We start from the raw sequence: 20,646 nt of genomic DNA, 5'->3' as shown, positions 1-20,646 counted from the left end.
TATCCCTAGATTTCACTCCCTTCAGTGCGTACAGCTCCGATTCGATGTTGTGGATCCCTAGCAGCCTACAGATCCACATCTGAAAGGTTGGGGCATCAGAGTCCTTCCATGCAGCAGCAATTAGTATCCTAAAAACAGCTGTTGCTAAAAACACAAGTGCCTCAGCCTCAATGCTTAAACCCTGTTTGGCATCAAACCCGAATATTAAAAGTGTAGGGGATAGGTCGATCCTGACAGCTAGCAGCCCCTCTAAAAACTTTGCGATTTCATTTTTCATTGGCCCGAGTTTCTCACAGCTGCAAAACATGTGGAGCAGATCGGCAGGGCCCTTACCACATCTAGGGCAATTGTTATCCACTCTCTTACCCCAATCATACAGTTTTGCCGGTGTATAATATAAATTAAATAGGGTTTTAAAATGCTGTGCTCTTAGGTTTGAAGAACGTAAAAACCGTTTATCCATAAGGATGGCTCTGTCTAGGTCGATATCGGGGTCGTTCAGTTTCCCAGCCCAGGTGGCCTCTGTCTTAAGCATATCATCTGGCAGCGTTCCCAAGAATAATGCATATATTTTCCTTATACGGCGACCTCCACCCTTCATATAATCTAATAATATACATTCTTTCGATATATCTATAGCAGGTCTTTTGGATTTAATTGTGTTAGTCAATTGTATATATTTAAACTCTTGGGAGCCTTGAAGTGAAAATTGTGACTTTAAAAGATCAAGGGGCCTCAGAGCATCCTTTATCATAACTTGGCCCAAGGTAGTGATTCCCTGCGTTTCCCAGTGTCTCCAAGAGCCATCTTTACTTAAGTACGGGAATAGCCCTGATTTCCAAAGAAGAGTATGTTTATTAAACTTAGGAATGCTCTGGTTTTTTTGTATTGCCAGCCATACCACACGGATATCTTCCAATATTTTGTAGCCTGGGGATTTAAAGAATCGTTTATCATAGTTCCTTAACAGTATACCATACGCCTCATTCCCTAGTGCTAACTGGTATATGGATGGAATACTGCACTGGGAATGTATCGTATCAGCAGGGAAGAAAAGTATAGCCATATCTGTGAGGAGGCAAGACCAATGGTATAATTTTAAATTAGGTATACCCAATCCACCCTGTTCCTGGGGTAGAGACATAAATTTAATTGATCTTCTCACCTTGCCATATTGCCAAAGAAAATTCATAAAAATAGCCTCCATCTCCCTGATCAGAATATCATCTATTTTAAAGGGAATTGACCTAAACTTATATAGGATTTTTGGGAACATTGCCATTTTGATGACATTGGCCCTACCTATGATTGATAAGTGGAGAGTATCGATTCTTTTTAGGTCCTGTTTCATTTTCAACAGTAGTGGTGAGAAGTTATCTTTAATGATTTCCTGTGTCTGGGCATTGATTGTGATTCCCAGATATACTACTGAATCCACATATCTATCATCCAGTTTAACTGTTTGGCTTGAACATAATACCTGTGTTTTTGCCACATTCAGTCTATATCCCGAGACATTCCCAAAATCGGAGGTGATATTGATTATTTCCCTCATAGCACTAGCTGGATCGACAGTGGTGATAGCTATGTCATCCGCATATGCGAGAATTTTGGTTTCAAGACCATTGATGATAATTGGTTTAATATTAATATTACTCATAATGCGGCAAATCAGGGGATCGATATAGAGTGCAAATAGGATGGGTGAGCACGGGCACCCTTGTCTCGTCCCTCTTGTAATATGGATCAGGTTGGAAGCCTCGCCCATTAACTGGATGCTAGCTATTGGATTGTGATACATGGCCTTAATACCCTGGAGAAAACGGGGACCAAATCCTTTGCCGACCAATACTTCCCAGAGAAAGCTCCACCTGACCCGGTCAAACGCCTTCTCTGCATCAAGGAGGATCATCGCGATCCCCCCCTCCCCCCGTGCATGCAAGTCAAACAAAGTTATGGCTCTTTTGATATGATCGGTGGTACCTCTACCAGGGATAAAGCCATGCTGCCAGGGAGAGACGAGGCCCGCGATGATCCTACCCATCCGTGAGGCCAATACTTTAGCATACAGTTTATTATCGCTATTAATTAGTGATATAGGCCGATAGGAGCCCGGACTCTCCTCGGGTTTGCCTTTTTTGTGAAAGACCACAATATTGGTTTTAGTCCAGGATTCAGGTATAGTGCCTGTGTTAATGACCCCATTAAATAGATCTAGCAAGAGAGGGGCCGTTTCTTCCCTCAGGCATTTATAAACTTCAAGAGGTATAAAATCGGGCCCTGCTGCCTTGCCAGCAGAAAGATCTTTTAGTGCCTGAAGAAGCTCCTCCATAGTAATATCCTGTTCTAAGGATTCCCTCTCATTGGACGTCAGATTAAGACCTGTACCCTGCCAATTTATACCAGGATGTGCTGTATCTGCCCCCTCCTTATAAAGGACCTGATAGAATCGCCTAAAGACCTCTATGATTTCTATTGGCTTTGTATACGTCTGCTCGCCATCTTTAATCTCAGTGATGATATTTTTTGAGGTGGCCTGTCTTATCCGAAGCGCTAGAGCCCTGCCAGCGTTCTCGCCTGTTTCATACATACCCAGTCTGCGGGACTGATATTCTGCTGCAGCCTTCTTTGCTAATTGTCGCTGAATATCTGCTTTTATAGTATTTAGGCTCTCTAGGCTCCACGACCCCTGGATCCCGTGACAGACATCTCTCCTATGTTGCTCCTCTGCCTTCACCAATTTAGCCAAAAGACATTCCCTATCCTCCTTCATTTTTTTCCAAAGCCGTGCAGAAAAACTAATTGTCTCCCCTCTTAGACCAGCCTTAAAGCTATCCCAGACCATACCGCGGGAAGCGCTATATCTATTGGCATCAAAAAAGGATTTAGACCACTCCTTCATATGTGCCAAATAGTCGCTGTCCACTAGTAGTTTCCTGTCAAAGGACCATGGCCTCATTTTTTCCCTTGGTTTGGTGACAGAAAAATTCAAGACAAGAGGATTATGGTCCGAAATTAGCTTCGGAAGCATTGAAATTTCGACATTGCTAAACTGTGTGGCTGAGACGAAAATATAGTCCAATTTTGTGTATTTATTAAATGGGTGTGAAAAGTATGTAAATCCAGGATCGTTTTTCTTTTGGTTACCCCAGACATCCTTCAGGCCATAAGAGTGCAATATAGAGGACACTGCCCTAAATACTCGAGGCTTGCGGCCACTGTATGGGGCATTGCCTGTAAAGTCGGCTGAGATATTAAGGTCGCCGCAAAATACCATGGGTGCTGGCCAGTTAGTAAGCTCCCGTTCAATATAATCCATCACCCCTGGATCGTCCAGATTAGAACCATACACTGAGCATAAAGTGATGCCTAATTTTAATTCACATATTGCCCATCTTCCCAACGGATCGGCTTTTGATTTTCTAGTACCCCCCAGTCCTGCCCGGCCTAATATGGCTACCCCCCTGATGGTTGAGGTCTGTGAGGAGCAAGACAGAATTTCATACCCCCTTATATTCAGCCAATGTTTCTTTTTCCATGGTAGGTGAGTCTCTTGTATACAGACAATATCGGCCCTGATTAATTTGACATACTCCTCGAATTTTTCCCTCTTTTTCCAATCGTTCAGTCCTCCTACATTGAGACTAACTATCTTAATCCTTGACATATCCCTGGAGAGAGATGAGCCAACATACTAACCAGTCACATTTTATCCCAAAATCAACATCAACAGGTTTTACCGCTTTCAACAACTTCAATATATCAATAGACATGTTTATTGCATGAACTTTCTTTTTGCTTCGTTTTTCCCCTCCCCCCCCTCCCTCGAGATAGCCCCCCCTCCCCTCCCCCCCGACCCCAACTTACTCCCAGGTGAGGCGCGCAGACTAAGTCTGTGCGTGTGATGGGTGCGGCCCTTCGCTGGACACAGTGCAATCAATGGGTCCAAACTTCAACCTTGACCTTATGTGTAGCTACAAATCTCCATAACGTGATACATTTCCCTTTGTGAAATTCAAACTTAAGCTTAAACCAAGCTAACCCTTAGACTTCCCACCAGTGACGTACATTTTGGCCTTAACCTTCGTTGGATACCATTGGTAATATAACATACTATAGAGAGTCTAGGAACTCCTTAGCCTTAATTTCCGAGGAAAAGTATATGGTCTTGCCTAGGTGAATTATCTTCAACTGAGCAGGATTGATGAGATAAATCTGCACTCTTTTATCCTGGAAAGGTTTGATTAATTGTCTTAATCGCCATCGGCGTTCCACGGTGGTATGACAGAAATCCGGCCTGACAAAGAAGGACCCTCCTTCAAAGGTTCTTTTGGAGTCTGGCCGGGCTTTCTCTGCAATGGACTGACGAAGAAGAAAATTACCTATGTAAATTAAGATCGCTCTGGGCTTATCACCTTCTCTGGCGTTTTTTCTCAGTCTAAAGGGTGTCCTGTGTGCTCTCTGTATTTCAGTGGTCCAGTTCCATCCGGCAATATCTGGAAAGGTTTTCTCAAATGTTTTGACAATGAACATTTTGGCATCCTGACCCTCTGCCCCTTCCGGAATGCCCAGGACCCTGAGATTGTTCCTTCTTTGACGGTTCTCTAGGTCCTCCAGCTTCCACTGGATGTCAATGGCTTGGGCTCCCAGTGTTTCAACTTTATTTGTGGCTGCGGCCGCCTCAGCTTCCGTGGCGACTACCCTCTCCTCTAGATTTGAGACCCTGTCTCCGACGTTTACCCAGGCTTTTGACATCTTTCTAACCACTGCTTTCATCTTTCTTATCGCAGCTTGGGATTTAAGACTGTCTGAACGGGTTTCTTCTCTGTGTGCAGTTATCCCCTGCTGAATTGATTCCATCATCGCCATCATAGACAGCTGCGCAGTATCGTTGTGCCTTGCATCGCCCGTGGTCAGGTTAGAGTTCCCTTGCAAAGATGTCGTAGGAGAATGGTCCCAAGTGAGTGCTGTGTGGTCCCTTTGAGGGGGCACGTTTTTGATAATAGATGACGGTAGTCCTGCCTCACTGTCGCTCTCTGTCTCCGGATTACTGCCATCGATATCTGAGCTGTGTGGCTCGTCATCATCATCCTCTGACCAGTTGGCCTCCTCTGTGACAGAAAAGAAGCACTCGCTGGGGGTCTTTTCTTTTTCCCCCTCACCATGTGTGACCCCGAGGTGAATTGTACTAACTGTCGAGTCGGCGGGTATACCCCTATGTACCTCTAGGGCAGAGCATATCTCAGCTGTTGTTGGACCTCCTTGATTGCCCTCGCTGCTGGCTGGTGGGGCTGCTAACTCTACTGTTGGGAGGTTTACTGGAGGGTTCGTCGCACATTGTGAGGACATTGAAGTGATAGCCACACCGCTATCAGCGGCTCCGAAGTCATCAGTCCTCAATTCAGCAACTAGAGACTCTAATTGTGTCGTCAGGATCATATCCCCGCCCACGGCGTCTTCCCTAGCTTCCTCCACCTGAGATGACGGAGGGAGTTGTGCCTGCAGATGGATCTGCTGTAACTGCTGCAGATTCGGGACTAATTGTGCGACTGGTTGCGGTGCTAGAACTATGCCTGGATCCACTACTGAGATAATGGCTGATGTTGGCGGAGAGAGCAACTCAGGTAAAACAGAGAGAGTGGGCATTGAGGATGACCCCGGTAATCCAGGCGCCGAGGCTACCGAAACTGATTCACTGTCCTTCAATTTTTTTTTCCTTTCATTCCGATTCAGCATTTCCACCACGCTGACAGTCGCTGTGGCTGTGGCTTGTCGGGTTCTGGCTGAGGGAGGACGCATTTCTTTAGGGGTGTTCTGCCCTGCGGACTGTGGAGGTTTTGTTCGCCCTGAACCCGCTTCCAATGCTGCACCTTCCACCTCAATACTTGCCATAGAGTCTGAGCCCAGCACACTGTCTGTGCTGGCACCATCAGCCGTGCCTTTCTTTTTTGTCTTGCCCCCAGTGTTATTTTTAGGAGCCATAGGTAGTGCCAATATTACGAGGAGAGAGACCCTCTGCCTCACCTTAACTGTACCTCCACAGCGCCGACCCCCTCCACCTCCTTGCACCAACCTGTTGTAGCTGATGGGTCTGATGGGTCTGTTGCGTCTGTATGAGCTGCTGCTGCCGTTTCTGCTCCGTTTTCCAAGTCTCGCCGGCTCTGATCGGCCCCGCCTCCGGGCTCTGCAAGCTCCGCGAGCCCTGCCGTTCGCCTGCCCGTCTCCGAGCGTAGCTGCAGCCAGAAGCCACTGCAAACCAATGCGGAGCGACCTGGCGTGGAGACTGCTAGCGAGCACCATTGACTGTGTCAGATTCAGGGAAGGTAAACACCAAGTGCACTTTTGCCGCCGCCGCCGAAATGCCGCTTTAGTCTCCCCGCCGCTTTGAAACTGTTGATGACTGCATATCTATCTCATATGCGCAGAAAAGGGATGCGATGTCTGCATACCGCTGCCGCTCTGCTGGCATATGCCTCTTGTACCGTGTATCCAGCTGGCCGTGCAGTACCGGTGTTTTTTTTTTTTCCGCCGTCCTCCTTCTTCATCCCATTCATTGACCCTTTAGCGCTCAGAAAATGCCGGCACAACGAAAAGTCTGGGATGTCGAGTTCTGCTACAACCACTTCATCACCGCACTGTGTCTGGCGCTGCCGCTCAGCCGCTTGTCACGGCCGCCATCTTCGCCGCCGACCTCTCCTCCTGTTGCACTGGCTTCCTGGGACTTGATCCTCGCTCGAAGGGGCCTTGAGTGTAATCGTTCAGAACTTGACAGACACTTGTATGAGTGCAGATCTCGCGATGAATGCAGCTGCGGCTGGCATGATTAGTCCACGGCCATTAAGCTGACTGATTGGTTCTGCCAGCGGGGCTTTCTCCGGGCGACCCATTGTTTTTTTCATTTAATTTATGGGGGTTGTTTTGTGTAATTAAGATTTTATTTTCATACCTAACTATAATGTCACTTTAAGCTTTGGCTTTTTCAGTAAATTTCTGTGTTGTTTTGATCATATTAAAAACTGAGCATATCCCCAATCCCCTCAGGCAACCTACAGCCAACCTCCTGACCTCTACTGTGCATGACCTTCAGCAGTGCTCAGCCAGGGCTTGGCATCAGGCCCTCCAGCCAACCCCCCCCCCCAATGTGTACGGTTTTTGTCCTGGACCCTGCCCCCAACAAGTGGCAAATAACCTGCAGCACACAACCTTTGTCCTTTAGCTGGGAGGGTTGGTCATAGGCCTAATTTCTGGCCAATGCCTGTATTCAACCAGCCGCAGGAGCTCAACCCTCATGGGTGCCCAACCACCCCACTGTGCACAGTATTCAGCAATGCACAGCGGTGGGTTGTCCCTGCTTCCAACCCTCTGGAGGGGGTTAACACCCACTGCGTACAGCCTGCGGCCTCCATAATGGTGGTTGGCTACAAGGTCTGGTCAATGCCCAAGGGAGGGCCTCCTTAGAGGGATTGCGAGGATTATCACAGTGAAAATCTTCTACTTAAAGATTTTTGTCAGAAGGGGTGACCTCCACCAAAACCCTTGCCTGCTGAGGTAATAAGTGCAATTTCATATAATAAAATGCCTCTTAATAGACTTTAACTCAATGTAATGCCAATTCACCTACATCCTTGATCATGGGCTTGTCACCATAACTATCTCAATCTTGCTTTATTGAGCTTAGGCTTGCCTTCAAGACATACAGTGCAACACAGGCACTCATTTTAGTGGGAGCACGTGGCTTTCAGCCCAATCAGAAGCTGCACCGAAGGAAATCAGAATCTGGGTGGAACCAAAGACCCCCTATCAGAAGTACTTGTGAAAGCTGTGTTTGTGTTGATCAAAAAAGGTCTAATGAAAGGTGCCGCTGTCAAACAAGACCTAAATATATATACGGGGCAACGCACTGGCATCGAAGCTGGATTTACCTTTAGTTCAGGTACACATTGCAACCCTAAATGGCCCTGAGCTTCTGACTCGCCTCTGAGGCTCTGTCCTGGGCTGTCTACAGCCCCTAACACACCATTGAGAACTAGGGAGGGATTTGGACACGACAGAGAAGGCAAACAAGCAAGGCAGGGCTGAGGTAAGATGTGTCATTAGGACAAGGTAAGGCAAGAAGATGTGTGTGAGGGTATGTGTGACAGGGAACAGAGTATAATGTTAAGACACAAGAGGGCTGAGAGGAAACATCTGAGAAGGAGGCAGAGACCTACACACTTAATTTAACATGCCTTCCAAACACTCAAGTACTGAAAATGTAAAAATACAGCAAGTGATTTTTGTTGTACTTTATTTCCTTAGTTTGGGCATAAAAAACAGTAATATACAGTTTCACCTATGTTTTTACAAATGTATTAGGTTCCTTTATTAGGAATTTGTCTTTTGTTCACCACTGAAAATTAAAAATGTTTCTGAGGATTCACAGGTATTTTTCAAAAGTTTTGGTCTGTCTATGGGAAAAATGATCTTGCAAGAGGTAGTACAGAGGAAAGATTTTTACCAAGCTTCAATAAAACACAACCCAAGCACCTAACAAGTAGGAGCTCTACAGGCACCTGCCCCTCAAAATACAGGCACAAAGCCAGTACTTGATTTGAGCCGGTGTTTCTAGTGCTAGGCACTGTCACTTAATTGTCAACACCGGCGCTTATGATGGTCTGCCATGTGGTGGCGCTGTTTATTTAATTTAGAGACGAGCAAAACAACAGTTGTTTTTCAATTCATTGTGTCTTTAAAATGACTAATACCTGTCTGCAAACAATTATTATACCTTCAGGGAGCCGGAATAGTCTGAATTGCCACACTTAAATGAGTGTAATAGTTAGTAATTGTGTTGGTATTGTCATTGGCGGCGCTGATTGGGGCAATGGGTGGTGCAAGCTGAAGTGGCCTCCTGGCAAGGGCCTTGGCAATTATTTTTTCACAAATTAAGCACTGCGCATAGAAGGTGGCAGCAGCAGAACTGTAAGAGCCCCTTCCACACACATAGCTTGTACAAAGCATGCAGAAGCAGTTCATGGTTCCTTACACACAGAACTGGCACAGAAAGTGCAGTTGCAGTGCAAGCTATAGATAAGTGATGGTTCAGGCAGCTGCAGCCCATGCTTCCTCACACACATACAAAACATGCACAGTATGTGCAGCAACTCAAACTCCCTTCTCCTGCTCACTCTATCTCTGTTGCATTGGGGGAGAGGCAGGGGTGTGTGCTAGATCCTAACTCTTGCCTCTCTAGAAAGCACGAGTACAACAAGTAGTCCCCAGGCTACCTCTCAAAACGCTCCTTCTCTTTCATCCTGTGCTCCTGGCCCTCCCTGCGTCTCCCACGTCTACGAATAGTTGTACTCCAGAGAATTATTAAGATGACTAACAACATTTTGGGCATGGTATTTTATGATTTTCACTCCTCAAAAAGTTTCTTCATTGACACATCCTTTGCTACTCCTGCTGGTATCTGCTTCTCTACTCATCCTCATCCTGGGATACCACAAATTTGGATATCATATGAAAGCTGAAAGGACCTAGATTCAGGCCACTATTTCGGAAGGTTCTTGGGGGCATATTATCAAGGGAGTTTATCTCCACTTTTTTGGCTTTAAAAGCCAAGAAAGCGGAGATAAAATTATCTCCCTATTACCTAGCTGTCGCTAACACCAGTTAGCGACAGCTAGTAGGAGATAGCGACCATCTTGGGCTCCACTTTGCATGTCAGTGATATTTATCACTAATGACATGCAAAGTGGGCGTGCCAAGATGTTAGCGACTGGAAACAGTTTGCTAACATCGCTATCTCCTATTACCAACTTTTGGAGATATTCGCGCTAAGCGCAAATATCTCCAAAAACTAACACCTGCCCTGAGCAGTTCTTAGCCATGTTATCCAATGGGAGGTGGATAACATGGCTAAGAACACTGGGGTATATTATCAAGGGGTTTTATCTCCGCTTTTTTGGCTTTAAAAGCCAAGAAAGCGGAGATAAAATTATCTCCCTATTACCAAGCTGTCGCTAACACCAGTTAGCGACAGCTAATAGGAGATAGCGACCATCATAGGCCCCACTTTGCATGTCAGTGATATTTATCACTAATGATATGCAAAGTGGGTGTGCCAAGATGTTAGCGACTGGAAACAGTCGCTAACATCGCTATCTCCTATTACCAACTTTTGGAGATATTTGCGCTAAGCGCGAATATCTCCAAAAGCTAACACCTGCCCTGAGCAGTTCTTAGCCATGTTATCCAATGGGAGGTGGATAACATGGCTAAGAGCATTTGCTCGATAATGCATGAATATCGCTGACTTTTCAGCGATATTCATGCATTGCGGGCGTTTTTTATCGCATTTGCGATAAACCTTGCTAATAGCAAGGTTTATCTGCGATGATTTCTGACGATGCTTAGCGTTAAAAAAGTCGTTGCTAAGCATCGTTAGCGATAAATATCGCTTAACGTTGGTAATATGCCCCTTGGTGTCTCCAGCAGATCACGGGATCCAATCAACCACTTTCCCTTAAGTCCAGTGAATATGCTCACTGTTTATTTCAAGTGACATCTGTCCATGAGTACTCCTTCTGAATGTCTGCAATCTGGCTATCACCTTCAGTGTCAAACTGTCTTACCTCCAGCACATCAGTGTCATCAAAATCATAAAAGGGTGAAGCAAACCACCGTGGTACATGAGGTACCAAACAATTGTTCTAGGTTAAAAATGCAATAAACACATTTGTTAGGACTTTTTCTGTGTGAAGTCCCGCCCTGTTAGGGAAGCAAACTTAATCAAAACTGTACCCAAGCATACATGTTTCTCCGGGGTATAATAAAGTGCAAGTGCTGAGGGGCTATGGACTGCGGAGTTTAAAATAGATGAACGAGGCAATTCTGTATAGTCAAGTTCATTCTTCAGTCGTTCTTGTCTAATTCTTTTGCCGCTAGATTCCAGAATTGTTTGATACCTCATGTACCAAGGTGGTTTGCTCCACCCTTTTATGATTTTAAAGAAATCAAATAAAAGTATATTTTACACGCAGTCTCATCAAGAAGACAAACTTCCACTGGGTGGGCGTGGCCGCGCAGTATACCAAGATGGTGGCCTAGCGCAGAGCTCTGGAGCACTGCAATCCATTTTGGGTGGAGAAAGAAATACTCGGGCAGCTCACATGACTAACTCCAAACAATGAGGTGATCTGACTGGGCTTCTGGGGAGGAATATACAAATTCAATAAATATCTGTAGCACAGGCTGTGCACACAGTTTGCGCCCTGCACCCGGAGACGAGACTCAGGCCATAACGGGGCTGCCACTGAACCTGATGCTGTCTCCAAAGTTCGCCCGTCTAATCGGCGGCCTACAGAATTCCCCAGACCGTTCCTTCCTTTTTTTCGTCCCCCGCTCGTGCCCACAACATGGGGCAAGGAGCCGGGGTGCCCATGGTGTGACCGAAGACGAGCACGCTGATTGGAGGTTCTGCGCTTGGGGCCTAGGCATGCAGGATCATAGGGAACTCCTTGATAAGGGTACAATCTCCTACCTCGCACCGCAGACCAACTTCATGAGCATGAATAACACCACCATTTACAAGCGCCAGTTGGATTTTGTGGTTGTTTGGCTTATTACGGATTGCAACATCCTGGAGAGTACATGGTAGTATGGGCATATTAAAAGCTGGTTGGTTGCTCTGCTGGTTGAGGAGAAAAGCATATACCCTAAGGGCCTGAGTGGAACATATGATCCCTCTAGAGAGCTCTCAATAAAGTGTAATTGGGCTCTGTCCACGTCAAGTCTACAACTGTAATATTACTGGGGAAATGCAAAATAGGGATACAGACCACCCCATCCTCTAAGAGAGAGCCCAACATAAAACAAGATATTAGCACTCTAAGAGCGACAAAGGTAGGAAAATGGGACCCAAAACTAGGCAAGGTGACATTGGTCAAGTGTGAAGCTCCGCACTGCACAGGACAGTCACCATACGAGGGGGGAGGGACGGCTGAGATGGAGGCTCAAGGATCTCGTACGGCTACATGTCCATAAGGTTGACCTTAAAGCCAGCCCTCAAGCCATTGTTGAAAAGCAGGACACCGTGAGGGCTCGTCTAACCACTTAATGGAACAGATTTAAAGCAAGCGGTTAGAATGGATGCACAGAGAGGAGAATATGTAGTAGACGACTTAACGTAGAGCAAATCTAAACTACATAAAATGAAAAAAGATTACCCTGGCTGTAGCAGCCAAAAATGAAACCATGGAGGTGCTATCACGCTGCAACAACATCAGGATTTTAGCCTAACTGAATCTACCAATACTGGCTGAATGTACACATTTGTTGAAAGCCTGTTCACAGATCTATTCGGAAGAAACAGCTTTCCTGAGATGTTCCTGGTCGAATATGTGCACCCTTAGCTGGGTCCAAGACCACCTCCCTTTCCCACCGCTGAGACCAATAATAGGCAGGCTGCTCAATTTCCATGATCAGGACACAGTCCTCTGTCTGGCGTATGCTAAAGACCCACTGCACTACCACAGTCGGCTCTATCTATATTTCCAGATTTCACCATGGTGGTGCAAGAAGCTGACTTAAATTTGTAGAAGTGCGCACTGGAAGGAAACAATGTTAAACATGCAATGATATACTCACCTAAACTCAAAGTGGATAAACAGTGATAATCCTGGACTCCTCTCTCTCGATGACAAGACAAGTCAACGCCGTCTCCTCATCATGCTTCAACACCCTGCGCATGCTCCGTAAGATCTTCCGATGGATCCCCACCGAGACCAGAAAGACCGTCACCCAGGCACTCGTCACCAGCCGACTGGACTACGGGAACACCCTCTACGCCGGAACCACAGCCAAACTTCAGAAACGACTCCAACGCATCCAGAACGCCTCCGCACGGCTCGTCCTGGACATCCCCCGACACAGCCACATCTCCGACCACCTGAGAGACCTGCACTGGCTCCCCGTCAGCAAGAGGATCACGTTCAGGCTCCTCACCCACGCACACAAGGCTCTCCACGACCTGGACCTCAAGTACCTCAAGGACCGCCTGACCTTCTACACACCCACCCGCCAGCTACGATCGACCAGCCTCGCTCTCGCCGCCGTACCACGCATCCGCAGAGCCACCGCTGGAGGAAGATCCTTCTCCTACCTGGCAGCCAAGACCTGGAACTCCCTCCCCATCCAACTTCGGCTAACCCAGGACCATCTCTCCTTCAGGAAGCAACTCAAGACCTGGCTGTTCGAGCAGTAACGGACCCCTCTCCCCCAGCGCCTTGAGACCCTTCCGGGTGAGTAGCGCGCTATACAAATGCTATGATTGAACTTAATAGCTTAATAGCTAAAGATCATGCAATCCCAGTTAATACTGCTAAAGACCCTTGCACTTTGCACTTTATTATTCTATGGTTGTTTATTGGGGAATTGTGATTCTGTAATGATCCACTCCTAGTTACGATATTATTGAAACCTTGATGTACGCAGTATTGAATGTACGTATGGATAAACATCCTATGGCTCTCAAAATAATGTGGCCTTATTTTAAATAACTAATACCACAAAAAACCTAGACTATATAGGCACTTATATACTTTGCCTTTATTTTAGATATACCATTTGTTGCATTGATATTGCAAACCTGACTCCCCTTTCACTAATTAATGGGGTAGTTGGTATATCTTAGGATTGTGCCTCCTTTAAACATTCACCTGGTTTCCCAATAGCTAAAAGACAGTTGTGAGACCACTCATACCACACACACTTTCAACTCAAATTGTGAAGTGCTAGAAATGAAAAAAGTGTGTGAGAGCAAGATGGCACCTCACGGGCGCACCACCAACGGGAACCTGGCTGGTACTCGCCAGGATAGCCCTGTTCTCATCATTGGCACCATCAAGCTCAGAAAAAGGAAATTGGTGTCCAGGAACTCACAAGAAGAGTTTGTGAAAAAGATGCAGTGAAAAGCAGACAAAAAGAAGAGACCAATAAAGTGTCAAACAACATATAAAACACATACACCAACACAGAAATGCAATTTTATTCTGTCTCTTGTGCTGGGTATGGGGTTAAAAAGAAGGAAAAAGTAGTTTTGGTTGTCACCTATATAACCAATACTACTTCACTTGCCGACATGTTTCATTGCCCCATGAATTTTAGGCAATTTCTTCAGGGCGTCATATGTATTAAAGCCACTGCATATGGACCGATAAGTCTTGACAACCTCATTTGGCCATAGGTGCTCCTACCAGCCGAGGAGGTGCAGATCTCAATTAAAAGGAAAAACACCAGAAGTCGATTATTCCATCTTCCCCTTCAAAAATTCGAGATGGTGGAAGGTAACGGGCCGTAACTCAGCCCCTGCGTCTTATTTTAAATGATTAGATTTTATATGTTTTTTTTGTATTTATTGAAGTAGCTAAGTTTTAACGGTGTAGTTGGAATGGATCGTGTAAATTAATTCAAATGCCCCTATCATGTTGTACCATAACTAATAGATTCATATTAATTTCATATTTAATGTAAAAAGTTTTAAAATATATCTTTTAAGGTTGAAATTGACCAAAATAAAGGTTTTGAAATGAAATGATAAACTTACTTTTTCACCAAGGTGACAGAAATCCTTCAGTACACTTGTTAATACCAGGAAAACGCCAATGCGGACCAAAGATTCCCCATCTGGACGAGAGCATGGGACTCAGCGCACAGCTCAGGTGGAGAAGACTGATGCATGTGGGTTTTTGCTCCTAAGACCCATGTGACTGTGAACAGATGTGCTCCAGGAGGCTGTTGACACAGCATGAGTGGCAACAAAAACAGGGCAATAGTGCACCGGCGTAACAAAACTTGAGAGGGCCCCCCTGCAAAGTACTTGGAGGGGCCCCCTCTGGACTCAGTCAGGAGCTCTCCGGTCAAAGTACTGTGCTGAGGGGGCACCCTGGAGCTTGGGGGCACGCCACCGCCGGGGCTGCGGGTGCCTGTGTTATGCCACTGGATTAGTGTATGGAGGGGACAGTGAGTAGTAATAGTGCTGCTTGGCCCACGCGTATGCCTACGACAGTGGACAATAATATCCAAAAGTGGCGTATCTTTTTTTCATTTTGGTTAGATTAGAGTTTATATGACAGGGGCCGAAATGGCACTGAAAGTTGGGACAATCAGTGTGGGTGAGTATTCAGGCTAAGGTGCCATGTTTCGGCAAGGCATACCTAATATGGCTGCTCTGCCATGGCCCACCTGGCTTGTGCTGCCACTTCATCTCCTGGAACTGTTTCTTTGGGGCCACCTAGGAACAGATCCTGTGCCAGCACTGCTTTATGCACCCCTTCCTGGTGTTATTGTTGGTAAATGCCCCGGTTACTTACCGGTAATCTTCATTACTCCGAGTCCTTGTCTTCCTCGCCACAGTATAAACACATGAGCCTCCGGCTCCCACAGAAACTCCAAGCACAACTTTTCTCGTTCTAGTCTCCCTCTCCCTCCTCCAAGATGGCCCCCAGTGGCTACAGCCAATCCCATAAAGGGATACAGAAACCAGCAAAACGACCTGAAAAACCAAGCCGCAGACATGAAGCCACCACCAGGGCCGGGAGGGAAGGGAAACTATACTGTGGCGAGAAGACAAGGACTCGGAGTAATGAAGATTACCGGTAAGTAACCGGGGCATTACCTCCTCGTCCGTCTTCCTCGCCACAGTATAAACACATGAGCCGATACCAAAGCAATCAGCTTCATGCAAGGAAAACAGTCCACAACACGAATGTAGTGAAACACAGGGGCATATTATCAAGGGGGTTTATCTCCGCTTTTTTGGCTTTAAAAGCCAAGAAAGCGGAGATAAAATTATCTCCCTATTACCTAGCTGTCGCTAACACCAGTTAGCGACAGCTAGTAGGAGATAGCGACCATCTTGTGCCCCACTTTGCATGTCAGTGATATTTATCACTAATGACATGCAAAGTGGGCGTGCCAAGATGTTAGCGACTGGAAACAGTTGCTAACATCGCTATCTCCTATTATCAACTTTTGGAGATATTCGCGCTAAGCGCGAATAACTCCAAAAGCTAACACCTGCCCCTGAGCAGTTCTTAGCCATGTTATCCAATGGGAGGTGGATAACATGGCTAAGAGCATTAGCTCGGTAATGCATGAATATCGCGGACTTTTCAGCGATATTCATGCATTGCGGCCGTTTTTTATCGCATTTGCGATAAACCTTGGTAATACCAAGGTTTATCTGCGATAAAAATCGCCGCAGCTCTGCGGTAAATTTTGTCTCTAACATCGCTATTGCTTGGTAATATGCCCCACAGTTTAATAACAAGAGGCAGAGAAACCAAAAAGAAACACCTCAAGGAATACCAGCAGTTAGTACTGAAGAGGCAAAGGAAACAGAACCCCCAACCTGAAGGCGGTAATGTGACATGAAGGTATGAGGGGACAACCAAGTGGCAGCCCTGCAAACATCCTCCATGGAGACCCCCTTGAAAGCAGCCAACGACACAGCAACAGACCTGGTGGACCGACCCTGAACAGGAAGAGAGGGAACCTCAGAAACAGAACCATATGCCAACAAAATGGCCTCCTTAATCCAACAACTGGCCGTGGAAAGGGAAGGCTTCAAGCCCTGATGGGACAAACCAAAATTGACAAATAAATTGTCCACCTTACAGAAGGAAGAAGTGCGTGACAAATAAATCAACAAGGCACGACGAACGTCCAAGAGGTGTAAAAGGCAATCCTCAGCCGAGGAAGGATCAGGGCACAGAACCGGAAGTACCACCTCAGCAGACCGGTGAAAAAATGAATCCACCTTAGGCACAAACGTAGGATGAGGGCGCAAGACCACCCGATCCAACAAAATACCCTAAAATGGAGCAGACCTCAGGAAAGCCCCAAACTACCCAATACACCTGGCAGAAGCAATAGCCACAAGAAACACGACCTTGAGCGTTAAAAACTTCAAGTTCACCGATTCCAAAGGCTCGAAAGGAGCCATTTGCAAGGAACGCAACACCAAAGGAAGGTCCCAAGGAGGAGGACACAGGATAGGACGGGGACGTTGGAAAGACAGAAACTTAAAAAGCCGTGCCACCAAAGGAGACACCGAAACCAAAGGAAGGACATGAAATGCCCGAATGGCGGCACACAGTGCACAGAGAGTAGAAATGGCTAAGCCCAACTCAAACCCATCATTCAAAAAATCAAGAATGCGAGCAGGGTCCAAAGAAGCCATCGACAGCCCACGACCAACACACCAAGAAGCAAAATTATCCCAATGTTTAGCGTAGGACTTTAGCGTAGAAGGCCTCCGGGACTGCTGAATGACTCCAGCAACAGCCAAAGTTCAACCCCCACGCATCAGCGAATCCCTCTCATGAGCCAGGCCCGCAGACCCAGGGACCAGAACACAGGCAGAGGAAGAAGAGGGCCCAACAGAGGGTAAGGCATGAACGGCAAGGCCCATCCCGGAGACACCGCCAATTCCAGCAATAGGGGATACCAAGGGCGACGGCACCACCCCGGAACAACCAGAAGGACAAATGACCCCTCCCTCTTGATCTTCTGCAAGACTGCTGGAATCAGGGGAACAGGAGGAAAAGCATACAACAGGCCCTTCGGCCAAAGGAATGACAGAGCGTCCACCTTCCAAGCATCCCGTCAAGGCATAATCGTGCAAAAGCAGCGGATCTTGACATTGGACTGGGAAGCAAAGAGGTCTACAATCGGAGACCCAAACATCCTCCTCAACCTCCCGAACATCAAGGGTGTCAGGGACAAAGACCCCATGGATGGAAACACCCGGCTCAGACAATCTGCCACAGTGTTCTCCTGACCAGGGAGGTAAATCGCCGACAGGGACGCCAGGTTCACCTCTGCCCAAGAACAAATCCGACGGCTGAGGCAACTGAGGGAATGAACCCTGCACCCCCTTGATGGTTGACATAGGACATCACCACCTGATTGTCCGTCCGGACCTGCACATGGCGACCCTGAAGAAGATTCGAGAAGGCCAACAGACCCAACAGAACGGCCTTCAGCTCCTTGTAGTTGAAAGAACAAGACCACACAGACCGAGGCCAAACCCCATGAGTCGTTGAATCCCCCAGAGTAGCACCCCAACCCAGCAGGCTTGCATCTGTAGTGAGAACTTGAGATGGAACAACCAGAAACGGGCGACCCTGGGACAGATGAGCCTCGTCCAACCACCAATCCAGGACCACCTGAACCGCCGAGGACACAGGGATCAAAACACTCATATCTAGGAAACAAGGGTCCCAATGCAACAAAATGTGGGACACCACTGGATACATATGAAGGCGAGCCTATGGTACGGTCAATAAAGATGCAGACATCAGCCCCTGAACCCGCAACCACAAGCTCACAGGATGAGAAGGCCCCAACAACAGGGAACGAACAGCAGACATCAGGGACAGAATCCGAGCAGGGGGCAGGAACACCATCCCCAACTGAGTCCTGAACAGAGCCCCAATGTAAGCCAATTCCTGCACAGGAACCAGGGAGGACTTCAGAACATTCACCAGGAATCCGTGATGCTCAGGACATGGCACACCCTCCGGACGTGCAACTCCGCCTTCGAAAGAGAAGAAGCAGAAATCAGAATATCGTCCAGATAAGGAAAAACACTAATGCACTCCCCATGTAAATGACCAATAATAGGAGCCAGAATCTTAGTAAAAACCCTGGGCGAAGAGCAGAGGCCAAAAGGCAATACCTGGAACTGATAGTGACGACCCAGGATGCAGAATTGTAGAAACTTCTGAGAGTCCGGGTGAACAGGCACATGTAGATAAGCATCCCTCAAGTCTATTGAGGCCAGAAAATCCCCCTGAGACACCAGAGGAAGGATCACCTGTAGCGAAACCATTTTGAATTTTTGATGAGGAACGAAGGTATTCACCCATTTCAAATCCATCACAGGTCTGAGATTGATTGATTGATTGAATTAGAATTTATAGAAGCGCACCTTTGCCCGGAGGCATCAAGGCGCAAGTGATGGAATAAAGCCAGGTACATATGAAAAAAACACAGGAGAAAGAGGCCTAAGAGTAGGCTTCAGTAAAGAGTAGAGTTTTAAGGCCCTTTCGGAAGAGCAGAAGAGATTCCTGACCCCTGAGTACCGAGGGGAGCTCGTTCCAGAGTCTAGGGGCTAGGGAGGAGAAAGCCCTACCACCCCATCTCGCCTTAACGACTCTAGGGACAGTCAACAGGTTTTGACCGGCAGAGCGCAAGGCCCTGCCAGGGACATAGGTCGACACTAAGGTCCTAATAGCTTCAGCTCCCACACCATGAAGAGCCTTGTGAGTGATGGTCAGAATTTTAAATTTTATCCTGGTATGTACCGGGAGCCAATGAAGGTTTCTCCTGATACTGGTGCCTGAAGAGCGTCTGGGGGCGTCTGGGGGCATCCCCTATGCGTTTGGTCACCAAGAAGAAAATGGAATAAACACCCAACCCCAACTGATCTACGGGCACGGGAATCACGGCCTTCTTCACAACAAGGAATTCGATACCTTCCAAAAGCGCCACCCGCTTTAGAGCGTCCCTGAGACAAAGAGTGGACCTGAAACAGTCTGGGAGAGTCTGGGTAAATCCAAGACGTATACCCTCGGACACCACCTGAAGCACCCACTGATCTGACACAGTCTCGCGCCAAGAGTCCATGAAGTAAGTGAGGCGACCCCCAACCGGACCCACACCAGGAGCGATCCAGTCAGGATTTTGAAGCGGGAGTGGAGGAGGCAGAAGCACCGAAGAACCGGGACTTGTCAAAGGAAGGAGCACCTCCCACGAAAGGGCTGACCAGCACGGCCCCTCCGAGAATGACCAAAAGCCCTCTGGGAACCAAAGGCACGGAAGCAACCAGAACGTTCAGGAGCAAGGAGCTTACGGTCTTCTGCCGTCTTCTTCACCATTTCATCCAAAGGGGAACCAAACAGCTTAACCCCAGAAAAAGGGATCTTCATCAGGAGACCCTTCTGCGCAGCATCAGCTTTCCAGGAGCGGAGCCACAACTGACGACTCGCAGCGACAGAAGACCCAGCCGCAGAAGCCGCTGACCCCAATGAATCAAAAGAAACATCAGAAAGCAGATGAACCTGCGGCTCCATCATCGCCAGAGTAGAAGACACATCCTCCCCCTGGTCCAACAATTCAGCCAAAGATTGAAAATCCTTAAGCAAGGACTGTATTGCGTAAGATGAATAGGCTGCTGCCCGAATGGAAAAATTAACAGCCGCAAAAGTGCGCTTCACCGCACCATCCACCTTACGATCCACAGGATCAGCAGGAGAGGAATCCTCCGAAACAACAGTCCCATGAGAGGAAATACTGGCCATCAAGGAATCAACCTTAACAGAGGAAGGGAATTTTACAGCAAAGTCCTGCAGAGGATAGAGTTTATTCAAAAAACGCGGAAAAGATCCCTTGTCCACATCCTTCCACTCCGTCTCCAAAACTTTCAACACAGAAGAATGCAGAGGCAAAGATTCAGGCTCAGGAAGCAGATACTGAGAAAATAAATCATCCTCCAGAGGCACAACAGAGTCAGGGAAAACCAAGTTTTTGCGAATGTGATTCAGCACCTCCTTAAGGTCGGCACCCTGCCCAAAACGACCCTTGATGTCAACATCCTCC

The sequence above is a fragment of the Lissotriton helveticus genome, chromosome 11 (assembly GCF_964261635.1).
Source record: "Lissotriton helveticus chromosome 11, aLisHel1.1, whole genome shotgun sequence".
Classification (NCBI taxonomy): domain Eukaryota; kingdom Metazoa; phylum Chordata; class Amphibia; order Caudata; family Salamandridae; genus Lissotriton; species Lissotriton helveticus.
This window is presented reverse-complemented; position numbering follows the sequence as displayed.